Raw genomic sequence first — 21,972 nt, forward strand, 5'->3', positions numbered from 1 at the left:
GAAAATTTACAGAAATACAATTTTTAGTTAAATTAGACATTTTCGTTGCAAGCAACTTTTTAGTGTTTCTACACAATTTCTACAACTTTTCATTATCACTTTATATTTAAATGAGTACTAAATACTTTCAATATATAGTTTTTTATATGCAAGAAAAAAAAATAATTATACAATATAATTAATAAATAAAAAAAATTATTTTATTTTTAATAAAAAAAGTCTTTTTATACATAATAAAAATGTCAATATATGTCACAGCGGAGAATTTACTTATACGTGAGATGCATAAATATCTTTCAGATGAATACCTGAGGCTACCATTTTTAAAAATAATAAACCACCTGTTGTAGTGAAGTTGAAGTAAAGTTCGTACAGTCATAATAGAAAAATAAAAATAATTTACTTTAAAAGAAATATCGATTTGTTTTAAAAAAGTTAAAAAAAATCGAAAAATGATTTTAAAAAAATTTAAAATATTTAAACATTGTAATATGGTCATCTTAATCTATAAATAAGTAATAACCTTAATATTGATAATGCTCACCTCTCTTACTACTCTGTTAGTACATGTAAATTTAGTCTCTAACCAATCATTTAATAAAGAACATTATACGCATAAAGGACGTCTCTTATCTTCAACATAGACATACGTGAAATACTGACGTTCATCAACTATTGCGGCTGCTTATGGCACCCTCAAACCTATCCCTAAAAATTATGAAGATTGTTAAGTCAAAAAATCTTTCCAGCTTATTGTAAAGAAATCCTTTGTTGCTACTTCTTTACATCGTCCCTACCTATCTTTTCATTTAAGGAACGATTTCGTAATATTAATACGATAATATATTTACGATCGTTATACATTGCACTTAGAAAAATATGCTCTAACCGCATTTTTAGTACTAGATATATTTACCTGATTATTTTATTAAAATTTTATAATAAATAAAATTTTAATAATAATTTTATAATAAAAAAATTTTAGCTAATGTGGTAAAGAAGATATGAAAACCAACGAGTGGTATGGGTGAGCCAACATGAAGCATCGAGTAATTTTTTTTTAAACCTTAGATTTAGTTAAAATCTGGTTAAATCAAACAAATTATTTTTCTGAGTGTGATAATTAATATACTAGAAATAATGCTGTCTCAGCAATGTACAATAAGGTAACTTTGTAAGAATATATAAGACTAGAGCTGCTTTTGATTAACTTTCTAATATCTAGAGGTTTAGCCAAATAAATCTAAGGGCAAAATTATACCTGTTCAACACAAAGGTGTTAAATCTGTACTATTTTATATATCCATAATGTGGAAGAGAGCTTAAGGCTCCTAAAAAAGCCTATATCAATAAACGCGGATATTGCATTTTTAAATTATGCTGACCTGTGAGAATTTCCGATGAGGACTTGTGAACCTTATAAGCGCAACCAATGTATATATAATCAGAAAGCGTAAATGGTGGTATATTGGATCTCTAAACAACATAACTAGACAAGTATTCTGATAGAGTCCGCAGAACAGCTACCCAACAGGTGCATGAACAAAAACATGGTAGCGAGCAAAGCAATTGACTGATGTAGAATTAAATTATTATATTGAATTATATATATTATATATGTTAAATTACATTAAGACCGAAAAGTTTTCGGAAATTCTCATTTAAAATTCGCGCGCTGTATATTTTTCGATATTTTAAGTTTATGTAGTTTGGCAGCAATTAAGGACAATTAATATGACAAAAATGAGCGCGATCTGTCAGACAGTTCGTTTACGGCAGCTGTTGAAACCAGTTCACCTCAGTAGGGCGTTGCGAAAAAAACAATGGAAAAAAATATTGAACAAAGAGTTTGCATCAAATTTTGTGTTTCGAACGAAATTTCGTGTGCAGAATCGTTGCGAATGCTACAAAAGGCTTATGGGGAATCAGTTTTATCGAAAACTCAAGTTTATGAGTGGTACAAAGCCTTCCAGGACGGTCGTACGACCGTCGAAGACATTTCGCAACGCACTACTGAGGTGAACTGGTTTCAACAGCTGCCGTAAACGAACTGTCTGACAGATCGCGCTCATTTTTGGCATAGTAATTAAGGACAGTGCTGCCAAACTACATAAACTTAAAATATCGAAAAATATACAGCGCGCGAATTTTAAATGAGAATTTCCGAAAACTTTTCAGTCTTAATGTATGTCTGGCTTGTGATTAAATTTGAGTTAATAATTCACAAGATACTTTTATTTTATTTACTTTTATAAGTTTTATTTTTATAGGATTTAGTTAGTTAGTTGTGGTGGAAGAAGGACGAGTCCTCCTCAATTAGCTAAAGAAAAAGACGTTTTGAATCCACAAAAAAAAAATATAGGATTTATAAGATTTTTACTGATTTCTACGGAACAAATTATTAATAAAATATTACAAATAAAAAAGAAAAATGGTAAAAACAATTGTTTTCTGAGGTTTTAATTTTCAAAATAAATAAATACTTTTTTTCATTCGAGCATGATTTTACGATCGATATGAAGTTGTAGTAAAAACTTCACCTAAAACATATTTTAACTTTTCGCATACAAAAAAGTGTGCAAAATAAATTTATGAGCCAAGACAGGAAAAACTGAATAACTGAAAAAGTAAAAAAATATCTTAAATAAATAATAAATAGCAATAAAATGACAACACCGGTAAACAAGTCAATGGCAAAGAGCCAAATTTGAACGGTCCTGAGGCATGCAAAAGTTAGCACCTTCCTGCTCCCAAAGCCATTAAAGAGCAGCCACGCCAAAATTACAAGGCAAATTCGCATTTGCTGTAGGAAAAGATATTTGTTTTTCCTGCTAATGCTTGCCTATATGCGAATTTCAAAAATAAATAAAAATTGCATAGGAAATTATGAAAATAAATGCAAATCCGTATGCAGATTCACGTTGACATTTCTTGATGATTTTGAGACTTTAAATGCGCCGCTTCTCAACTGAAACTAATATGTCATAAAGAAAAGTAAAGCCGAGAATGAGTCAGAAACTCACTTCTGCAGAGCAAAAATTATATATATTTAAACGTACGTCTATAAAACTATATTTAAAGTTCATTGCAAAATGATTCTGACACTTTACTTAATGCAATTGCTCTTTAGAATTGTCACGAAAACACAAAATTCATAAATCAGCAAATTTAAAATTGCTGACAGTTAATTTAAGTCATAACAAAATTTTATTATACTTTCTGGTAAGTTGAACGAGATGACAGTGTGGTTATAGATACAAATCCATTATTATATTACTAATATTAATTTATTTGAGTTCAAACACAATTTTACCGAAACTTGATTTTGACATGAACATTATTACTTCCCTTAACGTAGGATTAAGGGAGAATAATTTTCAAGAATTCTAGGGATTACGATATAAAATTTATTTATTCAATAGTTTATTTTATGTATAAATGATAATAAATAATTTTAAATTATTTACTTTTACCTTCAAGTATTTATCATTGGAAATTACCTATGAAGCTTATTTGCTGAACAAAGCACAATTTTATTATTGTTTTAGTAAGACTCTTGATCTGTTGTTTGGTATAAAAATGAAGAATTTTGAAAATTACAGTAAAGAATTTAATTTATAAATTATTTATTAATTAATTTGTTGTTTGTTAACATTTGCCGACAATACACCTATTTTGTGCCGATTAAAAATGCCACAATCGCTTCCAGTCAATTGCAAAATCATTTGCAGAAAGAAGTAGAAAGATTTTTGTATAAAGGTGATTATCACTATGGCAAATTAAATTCAATAAACAAAAAAGTTATCATATAACATTTTCTCTTTACAGATCCTCCCCATCAACTATCACTCTCAACGGACTTGTAGTACCACATACAAACAGAGACGTACCTTGGTATTCACCTTGACAAAGGCTTGCTGACTTGGTAGAAAGACATCGACACAATAAGAACTTAAATGAAGCGCAACCTAATCGGGCGTTAATCTCCCTTATATTTTGAGTATAAAGTCTTGCTATACAACCAAGTCATTAAGCCAGTCAGGATTTGCAATATGGCTAACAGATATATAGCAATGACTGTTAGTCAAGCACACAAATTCTGTAAGGAGCTTAAGCTGAGATTCTAAGGATGATAACTGGTGCACCCTGGTATACTAGCAACGAAAGCATATATATTGATTTAGAAATATCGATGATTAAAGTGGAGTTCGAGAGAATAAGACAAAAATATGTTTTAAAACTGGAAAATCATGTCAATCTGCCGGTTAGACCTGCCTTTCTGATTTCCTAAAGATTATCCTGGTCACTTCAACTTACGCGTCGTGATATCTAGTATATAAATCATGGGTACCTATACAGAGACTCCTTAAAATTATTTACAAATGATTTTTATATTTCATTGTAGTATGTACATTTATAAAATAATTTGTAATATAATGTTATCAGTTTTTAAGATTCTAAAAGTGTTATCGTTAGATTCAATAGAAACATATTGTTACTCGTAGTAAAAAAAATTAATTTATTACAGTTAAAAACAATAAAAAGTATCTTTGAAAATGGCAATATATGAAAGGCAAAGTGCCAGCTAACAATAACGAAAACAAAAATTTAAAACTGAAATATTAATAATTAATATAATGGACGTCAAAAATAATGAAAGCTAAATATATTATATATATATATAAACATTATTTGTTATATATCGTCAATCAGTCAATGATTTGAATTCTGCAGAATTAAACCGAATTCGAAAAAATAAGAACTCTATTTTAGTGGAATCAATAAATACCAAATATTTAACAAAAAATATAAAAATATATAATATATTTTTTTATATAAAATAAAATATATATATTAATAATAATAAATATATTTATATATTTATAATAATAAATATATTTATATATTTATAATAATAATAATAATAAATGTATATATACATATTGCCGACAAATATTTATTTATTTATTTACGATATATATTATATATTATTATTTATTGTATATATATCTTATTTTATATAAAATTATATTATATATTTGTATATTTAATGTTGAATGCTTGGTTTCTTCACTGATTACTTTGAAACAAAATTTTTATTCTTGCAGATTCGATATAATATTATAATAAAATATGTACAAAATATGTACATAAAATGATAAGAAGATTTTATATTATGTATAAATATGTAAAAAACAAAAATCAAACAAGTATTGAATAAAAAACTTTAAAAAAATATTTGTAAATGTTTTGAAGTTCACAGTTTTTGCTTATATTTATAATTTGTAAAGCCTTTGTAAACAAAGTATATATAAATTCTCAAAGATAAAAAAACTCAAAGTTTAACTTTGAAGCCCTAAGGTGAAATTGAAAAACAAAAAAAATTCGAAACGTCGGCAATTGCGAAGAAAAGATAATAAAACCACAAGTCTTTACGAATTTAAACTTAAGATAATTTAATTTTTTATATTTCTTAAATAATTATTGCAATATAAAAATGTTCAATTTAATGAAGCATATAATAAACTCATTAATTTTCCGCTTTTAAATATGTAGTTAAGGTCGATTTTAGTTACACATACTACATATGTTTTTCTTTTATTACTATTAAAGCAACAAATAACTACACTACAGCATTTATGAAGAGCATTTTCCATACATCAAACTACGTAATGCACAAAAATTGCTAATAAATTGCAATTTCATATTTAGACTTGCAATAAAAAGCACAAAATATGTAAATATCTATTTGATAAGAAAAAAATATTTGCGTTAAACAAACGAAAAATAAATTAACTGCCAAAGTAGCGCAGTTGCAGCAAAAGCTGCAACAAATAAAAACTGCTTAACCGCGGCACAATAAATAAACAAGAGGCAAGCACAGCAAATGCAAGCAGCAAATGCACATATGCAGCAAATGCAACAAAAGCACATATGCAGCGCGTACGGAACGTATTTCTGAGCTCAGCAAACAGCGAGTTTCGGCTTTTTTTTATAAAAAAGAATCATTTTTTTAGCTGAAGAAATAGTGTAGAAAATCTGCATAAACTAGAAGGGAAAATAAAAATATCTGACTTTTTTATTATTATTGCTCGTGCATTTTTTTGTTTACATTTGTGGAGTTCGATTTATTTTTACGATTATTTCTAGTTAGTTGGGAACTGGCTTGCAACATGTCACATTTCGTTGTTATGTTGCACAAGATAGAGGGCAAAAAACAATCGCTTCGAAGTTTGTTGAGATACAGTAGCAGTAGCTTCAGCAAAAAGCTGTTTAACAAATAACTGCACACTCTGCTGATTCGCAGATATTTCGTAATGATTATGATTTTAATATAAAATTAAAATCATTACAAAATATCAAAAAAAAAATTGATAAAATAAAGGAAAGATATGTAAGTATAGATAAATTTTAAAACAAAAGTGAACTGAAGTGAGCTGAACTTAACTTACCTTACGTTGGTTTCAGCAACTTAAAGTTTTCATTTTTAGTCTGCAAGAAGAAAATAGAAAAAAATGAGTTAAAAAAAATAAATTCGAATTAATAAAGTTTTCAACACAAGTTTAAAAGTAGCTTAAATTGATGCAAACTTTTAAAACTAAATTAAAAAAATAAAACTTAAAACTATTAGTGAGAGAAAAGAGCAAAATCTCTACATGCAGTAAAGTGCGTTTTAACAGCATTTAAACGAGTGAACGTGCACGTTTGTCTCTTTGCATAAATTTCATAGATACAAATTTTATAATCTTTTCTTTCTGTTTTTTTTTTGAGAAAATTTTATTTTTTCTGAACTTTTCTTGAAACTTAAGTCAATTCAACAAATTTTATTTGCGTTATCTGAGTGTGAAAATCTCAAGACAATAGTTTTAGTTCCACAAACGAAACTATTCTCCAGTGTGAGAAGCGAATAAATGAAAATAAATAAAAAATATAAAAAGAAAATTACTCAAAAAATGAAAAAGTATTAAGTTTTTTTCATAAAATCTGCACTACTTTGAAGCAATGCTATTTCAATTCAAAAGTCTGTCTTTACTTGTCCGATACAAAAAATCTAAAAATCTTAGTGCGTGAAATTGTGCATGAGTAAAAGCTATGCACCACAGCAAGGCAAGTTCAAGTATGAGAAGATGCCAGCCATGCGGCGGAAAGATATATATTTCATCTGTCAGCTTCATGTGTGTATCTTGCATAAATTTATGTTGAAGAAATGTAATGCACTATTTGCACAACAATTCAAGCGTAGAAATATTGTATTTCAAATATAAAATTGGAAAAATTAGAATGCGTTTATGCGGCGGCAATCCGATTGCAATACGATTGCACTTTACTAAATTTATTCTTTAGCCACGCTATAAGAGTCTCAGTCTTAAATAAAATGTGTGTGTGCACTATTAAATAAATAATACATTTGAAATTAAATACTTTTTAAATAATATATATTTTACGTATAAAAAGAAAGTTGCTTCATAAGCGCATTTTAGCACACACAACACTTCCTTCGCAAGATTTAGTATTATTTGAAAGGAGATCGTGGAATAAACCTACAAAAATACTATAAATATATTTTGTAATAAAAATTCATCAATTTCGGTTGCAAGAGCCACTTGATTAACATTTATTTGCGTGTAAGTAAAGTTATGAATGTGAGAGATATGTGAATGTAACAATATGATGCCACAAACCATACAACAGATCTTATTATAGTTTTGATATAGATTATATGAATTGGCAATCAATATGATTCGATTTCTTACCACGGATACTTTTTTGACAAGTTACGCAAAACACCGTGTTTAACAATGCTATTCTGGCTGCAGTTATTGACTTCATGATGACTAATCATTACACAAAATGTTGTAAATAAATAAAATAAATAAAATTTAACCATAAGAGTAGAGGTGTATTTATCATGCCGATATCACCACAGTTCAGTATACATAAAATATTTATTAACTATAGTAATTAATTTAATCATTTAGGTACAGTTGACGATAATCTACGAGAAAAATAATCGGCCAAACCGTGACTGTATTGATCTAATTAACATTTTCCTTATTTCAAGTTCAGGACATCAGTTTACAATATTTTCATTGACTTCAGAAATGCTTTTGATAGCTTGCATAGAGTTCCTATGGAATACCCTCACAAGACGAGGTGTTCCTGTTAAAATTTTAAACATTATAAAAATATTGTACAACGAATTCTCGTAATGTAGTGCTAACCATGGTGGAATGTTATCCAAACCCTTTGGGGTTAATAAAAATATATTATATATTGCCCCTAAAGCTCTTTATATTGGCATTCAATGACATCATACGTTCTGCACGAAGCGATAGTACCGGAATACAATGGACACCCTTAAGCAAACTTAGCGATGTTGAGTATGCAATCGATTTCTGTCTCCTAAATAATAAAAATTGGGAGTTATAGAACAAAATTGACACGCTTACTTCCTGTGCATTCAATGCCGGCCTGTACATAAGCCACGAAAAAACAAAAGTAATGTGCAGCAGCTACACTATTCCGGATCCTACATTCATCAGAATTAGTGATGATGCCGTTGTGCAGGTAAAATTAATTACATATTTGGGCAGCATTATCACGGATAAAAGTGGTGCTGAAGAAGACGTTTCGACTGGACTAAGTAAAACCAAGTCAGCACTCGGGCACTTAAACAAAGTGTGAATATCTAACCAAATAAGCACTCGCACTAAGCACTAAACACGGTTTCTATTCAATTGCGCATCCAAGTATGCATAAACAAATGCTTAGGAAGATTACTGAAAATATGATGACCGGAGCACATATCCTATACTGATTTATGGGAACGCACAAAACAAATACAAGTGCTACTGAAATCAGAAAAAGAAAATGGAAGTGGATTAACCACATGCTTAGAAAAGCAGTATCCTATATAACAAAACAATCCCTATGCTAGAATCCACAATGTGGCTACCGGCCTGGAGACCCAGCTAAGACATGACGAAGAAGAGTGTTAAGGGTGTGCTTGTCGTCGAATGGTTGTTTACCGATTTATGAAACCAACGAGTATTTCCAAAGACTGTCAGCCAAAAAACTCAATTAAAATAAAATAAAACTATTTTGTTGTGGTTAACTACTATTTAACTAATAATTATCTATTAGTCAACAGTTTTCTATCTTCATAACTAACTTTAACATAAGATATTATAATTATATCTCAAATTTATTTTTCTAATTAAAATTTATTACCTTGTAATTATAATTTGCTATAAAAAACTTCCTTATTTGGTGAGCTAATATATATTTAATTAAAATTTAATTTACTTTTTGCATTTCAAACGGAAGCTTTCTTTTCCTCTTCATCATTTCATTTTGCACTGAACTACATTTCTTCTTAGATAATCGTGTCACATCAAATCCACTGCAAAGAAGAAGGAAACACTCATTCCCAATGTGTAAATATTGGAAACAGAAGTCAATAAAGTGAAATAAAATAAAATAAAATACAAAGAAAATTAATTTATATGTGGCAATAATTAAGGAATTTAAAAATTTCTTTTAATTCTTGCGGAAACACATCATTACGATATTAATATATTGATAATGTTTACAATAACGGCATTCAATAATCGTTTTTAATCGGTAAATACTGTTGAAATCTATAAACGATAACAGAAAAATGTCTATGGATGAAATTGGATTGATTGATTTTCCATTAAAAACAGTTGTCAGGAGAATTGCACAACTGCGTTGACAAGCTGACATGACATGCGAAAAATGTAATGCATTTCACTAGCGCAAAGTGGAGTAAATGCAGGCAGATAACTACAATGCAACAACAATGCAATTCAAAGGTAGTAGCTTATAGATGAAAATTTATTTACAAACACAACAGACGCCGAAGTCAGATACAAAGCACAAAGGATTCATATCTCACGTAATCTCATTTGAACTCCGTCAGTCATTTCCATTCAAAGCTCATTCATTACGGAGGAAGTAATTAAAGTTCCAGCACAGACAAAACTTCATTTAATTCAAATGGAAATTAAAAACTTTTATTTTAATTTGAAATTGCATTTCTTCCTTTAATTTAAAACAAAGATTAGCAATATAAAAAAAAAACATTAATATGTGAATAAATAAAAATACAATAAAATAAAAAAGAGCGAAAAAAATTTAAAAAAAATTTATAATGACAAAGACTTATATATTATTTGAAAATTAAAAATTAAAAAATATCCCATATATAATAAAGTACTTCTATAACTCGAATTTTCTATAACTGGAACTAAATAGAGTGCAACAGGGTTTAGAGAGCAAATTTTATAGAATTAAAAACAAATTCTTTAACTCAAAGTCTCCATAAGTCGAACCTTTTCTTTGAGACAATCGATTTTCACAAGCCTCTCTTGAAGCGAAGAGAGAGTAAGTCACCGTTTCTGGGCAATTGCTTTCTTAAGACGTTCCAATTGTTAACAGTACAATTTCGAGTTAAAAGTTTAGCCGTAGAAGAGCAGCTCATAGTAGATGATTCTTTGCCAATCCCACCAAACCCACAATAAAACCCTTCTGATCATCAATCTTAGCTTGGCCACCATTTCAGCCGGGGTACTGCGATTCGACGATAACCGTTTTCGCTTGACGTTGTCGTTTTTGTAAGTGATCTACTTTTCGCCACCAGTTGCTTTGGCAACCGCTTCAGAAATGGTTCGATTTTGTTGCAAATCAGTAGCGATTCGCAGATAGAAATTTGGTCCATGAGGTTAATTGCGTTAACTCATGTGGCACCCATCGAGCTTCTTTTTGTATTTGGCAATACTCAAATAGTTCCACATGGAGCAATCGAAAGTGCTCGAGTACTTATACGACGATCGAACTTGACAATTTTCATGATTTTATGAATATTTTCGACCATTGGTCTTCTAGTGCGTGGTGTGTCTTTGACATCGAAATTACCGGAAACGGAACGGATTACAGTATCTGGACCATAAACACTATTCATATTTTTAGCCTATTCTGTCTGGCTTGCATTTTCGTCTTTATTAAACAAAAACTGTAATATTTGATGTATTTTCTCTTTGCAAGTGTCCATCTTAGATGTTCGCTCAAACAAAACTGAGTCAATCAACTACCTAACTGTCTCAACTTCCTAATGCCATCTAGCGTAACCTGACCGGACTTCAACAATGCGAGATACAGATAACTATTTGTATCTATTGGGAATATAATGAATTTCTTTTTACTATACTTATACATATATCACATACCTATCATATATATATATATACACATATGATCTCATACGAGTGTACATATGTACTACAATATTGAAGTTCATTATTCACTTTGACTCGAATGTATTTTAATTTTTATAAAATAAAGATTTTAGTATCACTTTTAGCTATTACATAAATCGTGCAAATGCAGTCAGTCATTCTATGTATAAATTACGCTTAAATGCAATTTTATTTTTATTTTTTTCTGATAATTTTTTATATAATTTTAATGTTTTTTATTATTTTTTCTTTTTTTATTGCAATATGCAGTCAACCATACTGGCTCACATACGGAATTGTTGGATGAATCATTGCAATCCGTACTGATGCTGTTTCTTGCTCTATTGCTGCTATTGCAGTTTGCTTTATATTATTTTATTTTTTTTCTGTTTTTGTATTTACCACCAGGAGGCAATGTATGAACATAGATTGTTTTGTTCAAGTTTCAACTCAAACATAAGATACTTTTTTTTTGTGTTCTGAGATGAAGAGAATTATTTCCAGGCAGATAAAGAAATTATAGAAGAAGGATACGAAATTAAATTCTAAGAAGTTGACAGCTGAAAACATTTGTGCAAGTGTAAAATTTCTACTGTAAACAATTTTTTAAATTATAAGAAAAAAACAATTTTTTTAAATTGTATAAAAAAAATTGTTTAATGTCGACAAGAGAAATAATTCAGTCATTTGTAACTAATTAGAATATAAAAATAGCATGTGCAATTATTTTACATAATATAAATAAAAATTCTTTTTTTATGATTACTTGAACTTAAACAATAAATATAAAAAGCTCAGATCTTTTTAAATTTTAAATGAAAAATAAAATTTTGGTACTAACATCTTTAACACTTGCATCGAGTTTAGTTTTCATTACGTGGAGGAATCGAGTTACTACTGTACAATATATCTAAGACTGAAAATATTTTAAACAAAAATTAGAAACAATTAACGTAGAAATTTACCATGAAATGACAAAAGTCGTTATGGCGAAAAAGAGTATCGGGCCATCACAAAGATTTTCCATTGCATCGATTTTCGATTTTTAGAAGTGAATAGATAAAAATTAACAGGAGTTGGCACTCAATGAAGCAGAGCTTTGGAATTGGCAGAACACTTGTTCCTTATAGATAAAATAAGCTATTTAAAAAATTAATGATTGGGTTTAATATCATTACAAATTAACAAGAAACTAGTAAATTAACAAATTAATTAGTTAATTAATTGATTAGAAAGTGCTTAGTTAGATTTAAAGAAAAAACAATTTTTGTAATATTCACTAGTACAAAATTAATTTTTTAAATTATTAATTAGAAATCAATTAATTTGATTAGAAACTAATAATAAAGAAATTAATTAATTTAATTAAATATTTAAAAAATTTCTGAAGAGTAATGCATTATTACTCCTTATCATATCAAGTAGATTTCAAAGTTTTTATCCAGTTATATTTTGAAACTTACTAAGTATTTGCATACGAAGTCCAAAATATATTCTAATTTATCTAATATCTGTTCTTTAATTTCAAAATCTCAGCTGATTTAGTTTTATAATTTTTCCCAATAACTTATATAATAAACAGAAAAAAAATATTAATATTTTAATTTTAGTTAAGTTTTTTTGTTTGTTTATCACTTAAAACTATTAAATAATAAACTGTATATATTTTACAGATAATTTTATTAAGTGTGTGTTAACAATAATATATTGAAGTTTTAAAATTGCATTAAATGATTTTAACAAAAGATAATAAATATTAAATATGCACTTAACTGCACTCTTAAGAAATTACATATGCTCTACATACTACATACATACATATGTGTATATTTCACTAAGTCAATATATTTATCTTATATGCCTTACATAGGAAAGAACCTTATGGCACATACCTATAACATTGACACTAGAACATACCTATATTTCTCAATTCAAAGCACATGTTGATATCGTTTAGATAAGGAATTGATATTACCTACATTTTCAAACACCAATATCTTTCACAAAGTGCATGAACCCATTATGCATTATCAAGATACATATATTCATACTGATAATATAATTCAGGAAGTACTATATGTAAAGATTGCATTAGTAATGTTGCATTAGTTATAAGGAACAAATTTATGAGTTAAAAAATCATAAAAACTATATTCATTTTTAAAAAATTTACTCTTTAAAATATTTAACATACATTAGTTTATTTCTAAGTCTATTTCTAAGTCTATAACAAGTTTAATATAAAATATATATATGTTTATTAAGGAATTTTGTATGACAGATTTGTAATACCATTTCGTGGTAAAATAAATCAATAAATAAAATTCGAAAACCTTGTGGAAGTTCAAACGATTTTAATATAAGTATCATAGTAATCATCATATAGTAATCAGCCATTGATCCTTTATGGAATTCTGATATATTGTTTAGCACAAGTATTTAATTAAAGACATTATATTTTTGAACATAAGAGCAATTAATACCAATTGACTTAAAATAGAGTTTTTACTTATGACTTAAATATATAAAGGGTATATTTATAGTACCTTTGCATAGTTTTTTAATAAAGAGATTTCATAATTAACAATATTTGCTAATACAAAAAATGTAAGTTATATATAACACATAAATCTTAATGATTCATATTTTAAATGTTCTTAAATGTAATACACAAAAGTATATTAAATAAGTAAATGATTGTGACAATTCAGATATAGATTTCTGTAACTACTATCGAAAAAGTGAAAGGAAGGTGTATACTCAAAAGTCTACGGTTTCAGCACACAAATAATCTTATATTTTGATTTAACCGATATTATTATCAGAAGTGACAATAGTGCACTGGGGCCTATAAGATCTATTGTGCTATTTCTGGAGATAGTCTCCTAAGCTAACCCGAGCATTTAAACACAATCAACAAGTCCAACAAAATCTTCTAATATAAGATAAAACAACTGATTAAGTTCAATCAAAGTCAAGTGGTGGTACTGAACTGCATTCCTATCAATCAAGAAAATAAGATGAAAGGCTCAAACAGTTAAGATTGTTTTGTAGTGGATAGTGCAAAATAGTAAACTATGCATGTAAATTGTTATTAAGAAAATTGAAATTCTCTTAATTATTAATCTGCAGTATAAGTATTGTTGTAGAATGTATTATTATTGTTGACATGTTCAGAAATAACATTTATGAACTTAGTCTCATAACGATCGCCCGCTATTGACTGTTGCGCAAAGTCGTCATCGTTGTGTTGTTCCTTACCGAGGCATATTTAAAAAAAATTCATAGAGGTTTTGAACATTTATTTCCGTTATATCAGTAACTAGAAAAATAATAATTATTATAATTAATAAAAAAAATACAATTAAGAGAACATGTTAAGTGTCTCATTTAATTACTTTTCTTTTAGTAGTTGATGTAGGGGATTCAGATTCATAAATTTATTTATAATTATTATTTATATTTTTTATAAATAAATATTTTTTAAAATAAATATTGTTTATTAGTTGTTTTTATATACAACATATAAATTTAAATTTTTCGTAAAATATTGGCTGTCCACACAGATGTTTTGGATTTTGGCAGGTATTAGATCCTGTTATATGTAAAACACAGACTCGCAAATTAACACCCTGAAACCAACGTCATACTTAGAGTTGTGTAAATTTTTAGGTTTGCTACCATACGTAATGTGCTATAATTATGTTAGAGTAAACGCATAAATTATGGCTATATATATATATTAATGTTAGAAATTATTAACTAATGTTTTTTTGTTTTATAATAAAACACTATTGTTTGTGGAAAAAATTTCCCCGTATATTCTGCATATATCAGATTTTAAGGACCTATTATCTTCTTCTTTTTATTCAGAATAACATAATTATTATGTTTTTATTTAATAATATTTTTTAATGGTAAGCTTAACACTGGTCTGCCGCATGAAAATGTTATCGTATTTTTCTAACACGAATGCGTTAAGGCAGGGGGGGTATTAATTTATGTTCATTTAGTATATTTTGACACTTAAGCAACTGCAACCAACTTAAGGAATGTGCTTAGACACAATAAAAAGGCATAGAGAAAAAAAATATTTGCTGCATTAAAGCAAGCAACTAAATTAATTTTATTAACTATAAAATTAATATGTTTATGTTGTTTTTCTTTTTGGTTTTTAAGCTCATTATGTTTTGGTGTGCACATACATTAATGTATTGGGTGGTACTTCTCTTTGTTATTGCAGCCGCATTTTGTTTTTGTTTGCAATGCTTACACTGCTTCTGCTTCTGCCTCTGCTTGCTGCGCTGTTTTTGTTTTCTTGGCATTGTTTTATATGCGCTGCTTCTTTACAGGCAAAGTTTTAACTTAGAAGCTTTTTTACACATACATACATAACCAAAAATATATTTCTTTATGAATGCATGTACATGTTTACACATATACAAACAAAAATTATTGTGTTGTTAAAGTGCTTAGATTTACTGTCCACACTTGCGAAAGGAGCATTCACCTTATAATTGCAGTTAGCGGCAAAAATTTCTTTTAATTGATATTTAGCATGAATCATAAAAGTTGGCAAAAGCCACCAACCAACCAACCGACCAACCACAGCAACAACAATGAAGTCAACGCTATTATTAATGTACAATAACACCAACAGCAATAGCAACAGCAGTAGCAGCAACAACAATAACAACAAGTACAAAAGAAGTACAAAAAGTGTACATAAAAGTCTATATTTTGCATTATTTAAAATTTTCAAGTGTTCACAGTTGAATGATGGATGAGTTTTTCTGTTTTATGGATTTTAATTGGCTTTTCGGTTATGGGAATCGGTTTCTTCAAGTGCCACAATAGCGAAGTTAAAACAACAGATGTTGAACCTACACAAATCCAATTGAATTGTTAAGTAGATTGATTTTTAATATTATAGATTGATTTATATATAGATAAGACTTATTCCACAATAACTTATTGCAAATCAATTAAATTAAAACTTTTACAAAAAAAATTTTTCATTTTAATTTATGATCGAATTTTATGTATTAAATAAAAATAGAAAGAAAAAAAAACATAAAATATAAAAAAAAAAATTTAAAGAAATAAAACTAAAATAAAATAAAAATAAACAAAATAAAAATAAATAAAATAAAATAAAATAAAATAAAATAAAATAAAATAAAATAAAAATAAATAAAATAAAAATAAAAATAAAAATAAAAATAAATAAAATAAAATAAAATAATATAAAATAAAATAAAATAAAATAAAATAAAATAAAAAAAATAAAATAAAATAAAATAAAATAAAATAAAATAAAATAAAAGTAAATAAAATAAAATAAAATAAAAGTAAATAAAATATAAGTAAATAAAATAAAATAAAAATAATAATAAATAAACTAAAAATAATTAAAATAAAATAAAACAAATAAAATAAAAATAAATAAAATGAAGTAAAAATTAATAAAATAAAATAAAAATAAATAATTTCAAATTAAATTAAATAAAATAAAATAAAAATAAATATAAAAATTAAAATAAAAATAAATAAAAGAATATAAAAATAAATAAAATAAAATAAAATAAAAATAAAAATAAATAAAATAACAAATAATGTTAGACCCGTCATCTCCACATGGAGTTTTGTGTCTAATTTGTCCATTGGAGTTTTTGTTTTATTAAAAAAATGAATCGTTGGTTGCAAACACGACATAAAGAGTAGATCAATTCCCTCCCAATAATCAAGAAACAGCATTAGCTGCTCATTGGTCTATGATGTAACATACTCCAAGTTTTGAAGAAGTACAGATTATCAACAAAGAGCCAAATTATAGACGTAGACTAATGCTGGAAATGTTAGATATTATTAATGTTCCGGACAATAAAAAAAATGCTTAAAATAAAAATAATTAAAATAGTAAATAATTAATATAAAAAATATCTAAAATAAAAATAATCAAAATAGTTGATTTATTAAAATAAAAATAAATATAGTTCATCATGCTTGAATTAAGTTTTTAAGTCTATTTATTTACTCAAATCTCAGCATTTAATATTATTTTTACCATAAAACCACGTTCTAAGGCTTATTCATTTTGATAAAAATAAAATTGATATAAAATTCGTTTTGACGTCAACCCGGAATATAAAAAGAAAAATATTCTTTTGTTTCTTTCAGTTTTATTGTTTCATTATAAAGCAGATAAAAACATACAACTTTGTATTTGTTAGAATTTAAATACTTTTCACTATACATACTTGCAATTTATTTAAAACTTTTTTTTTAATATACAAAATAAGTTTTACTTAAGCACTATAATTTTTATCAAAATCATGAGAATTCCAAACAAATAAAGTATTTGAACTCACATAGACCGGAGGTCCGTTGTGATGTCAAGAAAAGACTCGAAACACTTAGAAACCAACTCTAGTAGACTATTTAACTTCAATAATAAACTATTTTCAATAACAAGTTTTTTTAAAGTCGACAGCTGTATCAATTATTCGCAGTCCAGATATATTAATTTGGAGAAGAAAAATATCCTAAGAAAAACAATCACTATAACCCATAAATATTTAATAATTTTTACCATACGCTCATCTTGAAAACTCCACTAAGGAAACTGAATCTAATCGCATGCATTCAGGCTGTGAACAATCAAAACTTGGGAATAGGATTCGCTGTACGCACTATTGGTTCATTACACAGCGGATAAGGTATAGGTAACTATACAGAGATTCCACATAAACACTCTGAGACAGCTTACATTGAGGTCGACAGGGCCTATGCTAATATTTTCAACGTTTAATGCAATCACACATGTTGTGTTGCTTGTTCCCTCCCAGCGGCTTGCGGACCTTAGCTCCCGTGCGAATGCGGACAGACATTTCAAAACAGAGACAAATACACCTAAACAATTGATCAGTTCTTTTTGGGTCATAAGCGGCTATATTATAGGTATGTGTAGGTAAATAAGTCCTTTATTGTCTTGAATTAAATAGATAAAAATTTTCAAAATTTATAAGAAAGACGTTTAGCAGCAATTTTTGTTCGAAAAAAAATTCCGTAACCTCTTAACCGGAAGAAGACTGATGTCAGTCTGATAACTGATGTAACTGGTGTTAGTTTAATGTTTAAATCATATTTAATTAGGGTTTTTATATGCTTTCCTTATATTTTATAGATTTTAAGATCACATTCACTTATTTTATATACATTTAGATCAACAATATATTTAGATCAACAATATTTGACATCAAACATTTACACTTATATCAAAATGATATTAATATAAGCCAATGTAATCAATTTTGGTTTAGATAAGACCAACATTTCAACAAAAGCAAAATCGTGTTCTAGATAGCATTAAACAAATAAATCTGAAAATAAATTGTAACATGAAATACACAACAACAATTTCTAGCCAAAAGCAGTTAAATTTGATACCGAACCGGTCGCAGTCTTGATGACTGACTTACATGGCATATGACCATGTGTCTGATGTTAACAGAGACATTACCAAGTGCATTCGAGACGCTGTAATTTAAATACGCTGTGCCCTGTTTAACTGCATTTTACTTGCATGTACAGCGGTACAGATAAACTTTTGGCAGCGGTACTTTAAAAGCAAAAAATAACACCACAACAACAGCAGCAACAACAACAACAAGTGCATGCGTTGACATAATTTGTTGACAATGCTTATCAAACGGAAGATAGGTTATCAGTTCAAGCGTGTTTGATAAACAAATGAATCCGAAACATTCATAATAAACAGAGTTTTAGGCAAACACGAAGTTCTAGAAACTTTTTTTTAATTTCAAGGTGCGTTCATGTGTGGTTAATTATAGTTAGATACACAGTTTGAGTGACAAGGCTGCAATTGTGCATATGGAAATATAGAAAAAAAATTATCAAACTTTTATCTGCTGTTTTTTTTTTATTTTTTGGGTTATTAATAGATTTTCTGTGATTTTTTATGATCAAATAGAATATGGTGTCATTATATATACTAATTTAATTGATTTGTTTTGATTTATTTGCGGTGCGTATCTAAAAATCTGATTTCTGACATAGACATAGACATAGACATAGAAATATAATCAAATATTTCTTATATAATATTTATGAATTTTACTAACACTAATATACAATATACTAATATATAAATATTATGAAAGGTTATATTTTATTGCATTTATCATCACTAAGTAAGTCCTTAAACATTGGAGAGCGACGCCCATACAATACATATGGTATATATATTATAAATATTTATTTATAGTATATAAATATAGAATAAATCTTTAAATTAAAAAATTAAAATATAAATAATAAATAAATAATTATAAATATAATTATTCTTCTTCTTCCAGGTGCCTTGTCCGCTTCGAACGTTGGCTAACATGATTTTTATTTTGACTTTATCTACAGCTTCTCGAAAAAGTGATCTTGTGCTTTTATTAAACCATTGACGGAAATTCTTCAGCCCCATGATATCTTTCATCTCCAAGGTAACGTCTGCCTTCAATTCTGTCTTAAACCGAAGTACAAACGTATTTGTAATTTTTTCTGCCCAGCTTATTTTCAGCATACGTCGATAGCATCACATTTCAAAAGCATCGAGTTTATTCATCGATGCAACATACAGCGTCCAGGTCTCTGTCCCGAAAAGGAGTATAGAAAATATATAGCATCGTAGCATTCTTATTCTGAGCGGTAATGACAGCTTCAAGGTACACAGCAAGTTTTTTATCTTGATAAAAGAAGATCAATTCAATTCAGACACGTATTTCTTTACTATTAACCCATTGCTCATTAAGCTGGTATCCCAAGTAGTTGTACTTATCGGTTCTTTTTATAGTTGAACCAAATACTGTAAATCTTTCTCCGGAAATAGTTCGTTTGCAGCTGTTAATTTGAGACTACCTCAAGTGCATTTAGCGATTTTTACGATGGAAAATTCTAGTTGTACGCGATTTTATGAGCAAACACGGCACCATTGTCATCGCTCAGGCACCATATTCGCTAGATCTGGATCCGTGCGACTTTTTCCTGTTCCCGAAACTCAAATTGCCCCTTCGTGGTAAGCGTTTTGAGTCGATTGAATTTGTAAAAGAGAATTCGCTGAAGGAACTAAAAGCTATACCTTCACGGGACTACGAAAAGTGTGTGGAAGATTAGGTTAAGCGTTGGCATATGTGTATCGCTTCAGAAGGAGCATATTTTGAAGGAGATAAAATAAATTTGGAATAAAATTTAAATTTGTGTGTTTTATTTACAAAATCCGCGTACTTTTTGAGCAGAATGTATTAACTATTAATATATTTTATGACATAAATTCGAGACAAAAGAATTATTTTAATGAAAAAATGTTATTTTTTTTTTCTTTTATATATATTAATTTATTTGGAAGCATTTTGATTTTGTTTTAATTTATTTGTTTTTAGTTTTTATTTTACATTTTTAAATATTTTTATATTTTTTCTACCATATCTGTTCGTCGTTAATCTGTAGGCCTAATTTAGTTAATTGAAATTTTACCGCAGCAGAAAAAAATAAATGATTTTAATTTAACAAAACAAATTGTACTTTGAAAAAAAAACTAATACTGTTTAAACATATATTATGAAGAGATTAAATAATTTACATCGTTATCTGTAAAAATTTTTAATTATTTTTGTGTTGTGTAATTTTAGTAAAAATAAACAAACACTTCAGCCACACCTCAAACAAAAAGCCGAGCACAATTAAACTGAAATTGAAATTTAAGCGAGGAAATCGTTCCACATGCACTTCGCTGCATAGACACATCTCAGAGCCCGCAACCTTTGCTGATAACCAATTAACCTCAACAATTAAAACGCATAACTTATTCACGTCTTCAATTAACTCTACTTAAATTATTTAATAAAAATGAGCAAAAAAAAGAAAAAAAATTAAACAAAAATAAAAGTTAAAACCCAGAGTCAATTGCTGTTATGTTTTATGTGGCACATATTTTTTTATAGACTTTCTGGCTCCAGCTTGATTAAAATTGCTGGTAAAACATGTTTTAGTCTGCTTTTCTCCAAAGATTATAAAATACTTTTTTCGCTCAATAATGCACGTCAAGTAATCCACAGATATTTGCGAACAAACACGTGATTTAATCTAAATTGCATACGTGGGCATGACCAGTTAGGTTTTACACAGCTTTGCGTTATTATTTCAAGTTCTCCTACGATTTTCTTTGGCTCAGATACTTTTTTGCCAATGCGAATATTTTAGGAAAAAACAAAAAAAAAACAATTTGCTGATAGGGAACTAGTTGTGTTTCTATGTCATGTGTAGTTTAAAGTAATTCCTGTACTGGAATATTATCAACGATGGTTGAATGGGTGAATGGTTGAAGTGCAACCAGTAAATAACTCTCCGGAAATAGTAATGTAGAGCAAATATGGATATTGCGGCAATTTAAATAGGAAAAAGCTATATATGAAAACATTTTTAATTAGATTTGCACTGAATTGTAACACAGAAGATTGGAAACTCTTTTGGTTACATTTGCTTTACTGAACTTGTACAGATGCGTAGGTGGTGTAGGTTGTAAACTTCACTGAAATTCAGTGGCAGATATTTTATCTTCAAAATACACAGATTCAATCTTGTGTAGTCGAGGTATTTCACAATCATCAAAAAACCATGTTGACATCAGCATTTGTTCCTAAAT

At 27.9% G+C, this 21,972-nt stretch overlaps 1 protein-coding gene across 2 annotated transcripts in view; it reads right to left on the reverse strand.

Moving 5' to 3' along the window:
• Positions 1–21,972, reverse strand: part of LOC119669278 (transcription factor mef2A) — a 142,085-nt gene that overhangs the window by 82,475 nt on the left and 37,638 nt on the right. For both annotated transcript variants that reach the window (XM_038079108.1, XM_038079107.1), the window contains exon 3: positions 6,453–6,492. The gene's annotated coding sequence lies outside the window, so the exon portion shown is untranslated. The remainder of the gene's footprint in view (positions 1–6,452; positions 6,493–21,972) is intronic.

The sequence above is a fragment of the Teleopsis dalmanni genome, chromosome 1 (assembly GCF_002237135.1).
Source record: "Teleopsis dalmanni isolate 2A chromosome 1, ASM223713v2, whole genome shotgun sequence".
NCBI lineage: Eukaryota > Metazoa > Arthropoda > Insecta > Diptera > Diopsidae > Teleopsis > Teleopsis dalmanni.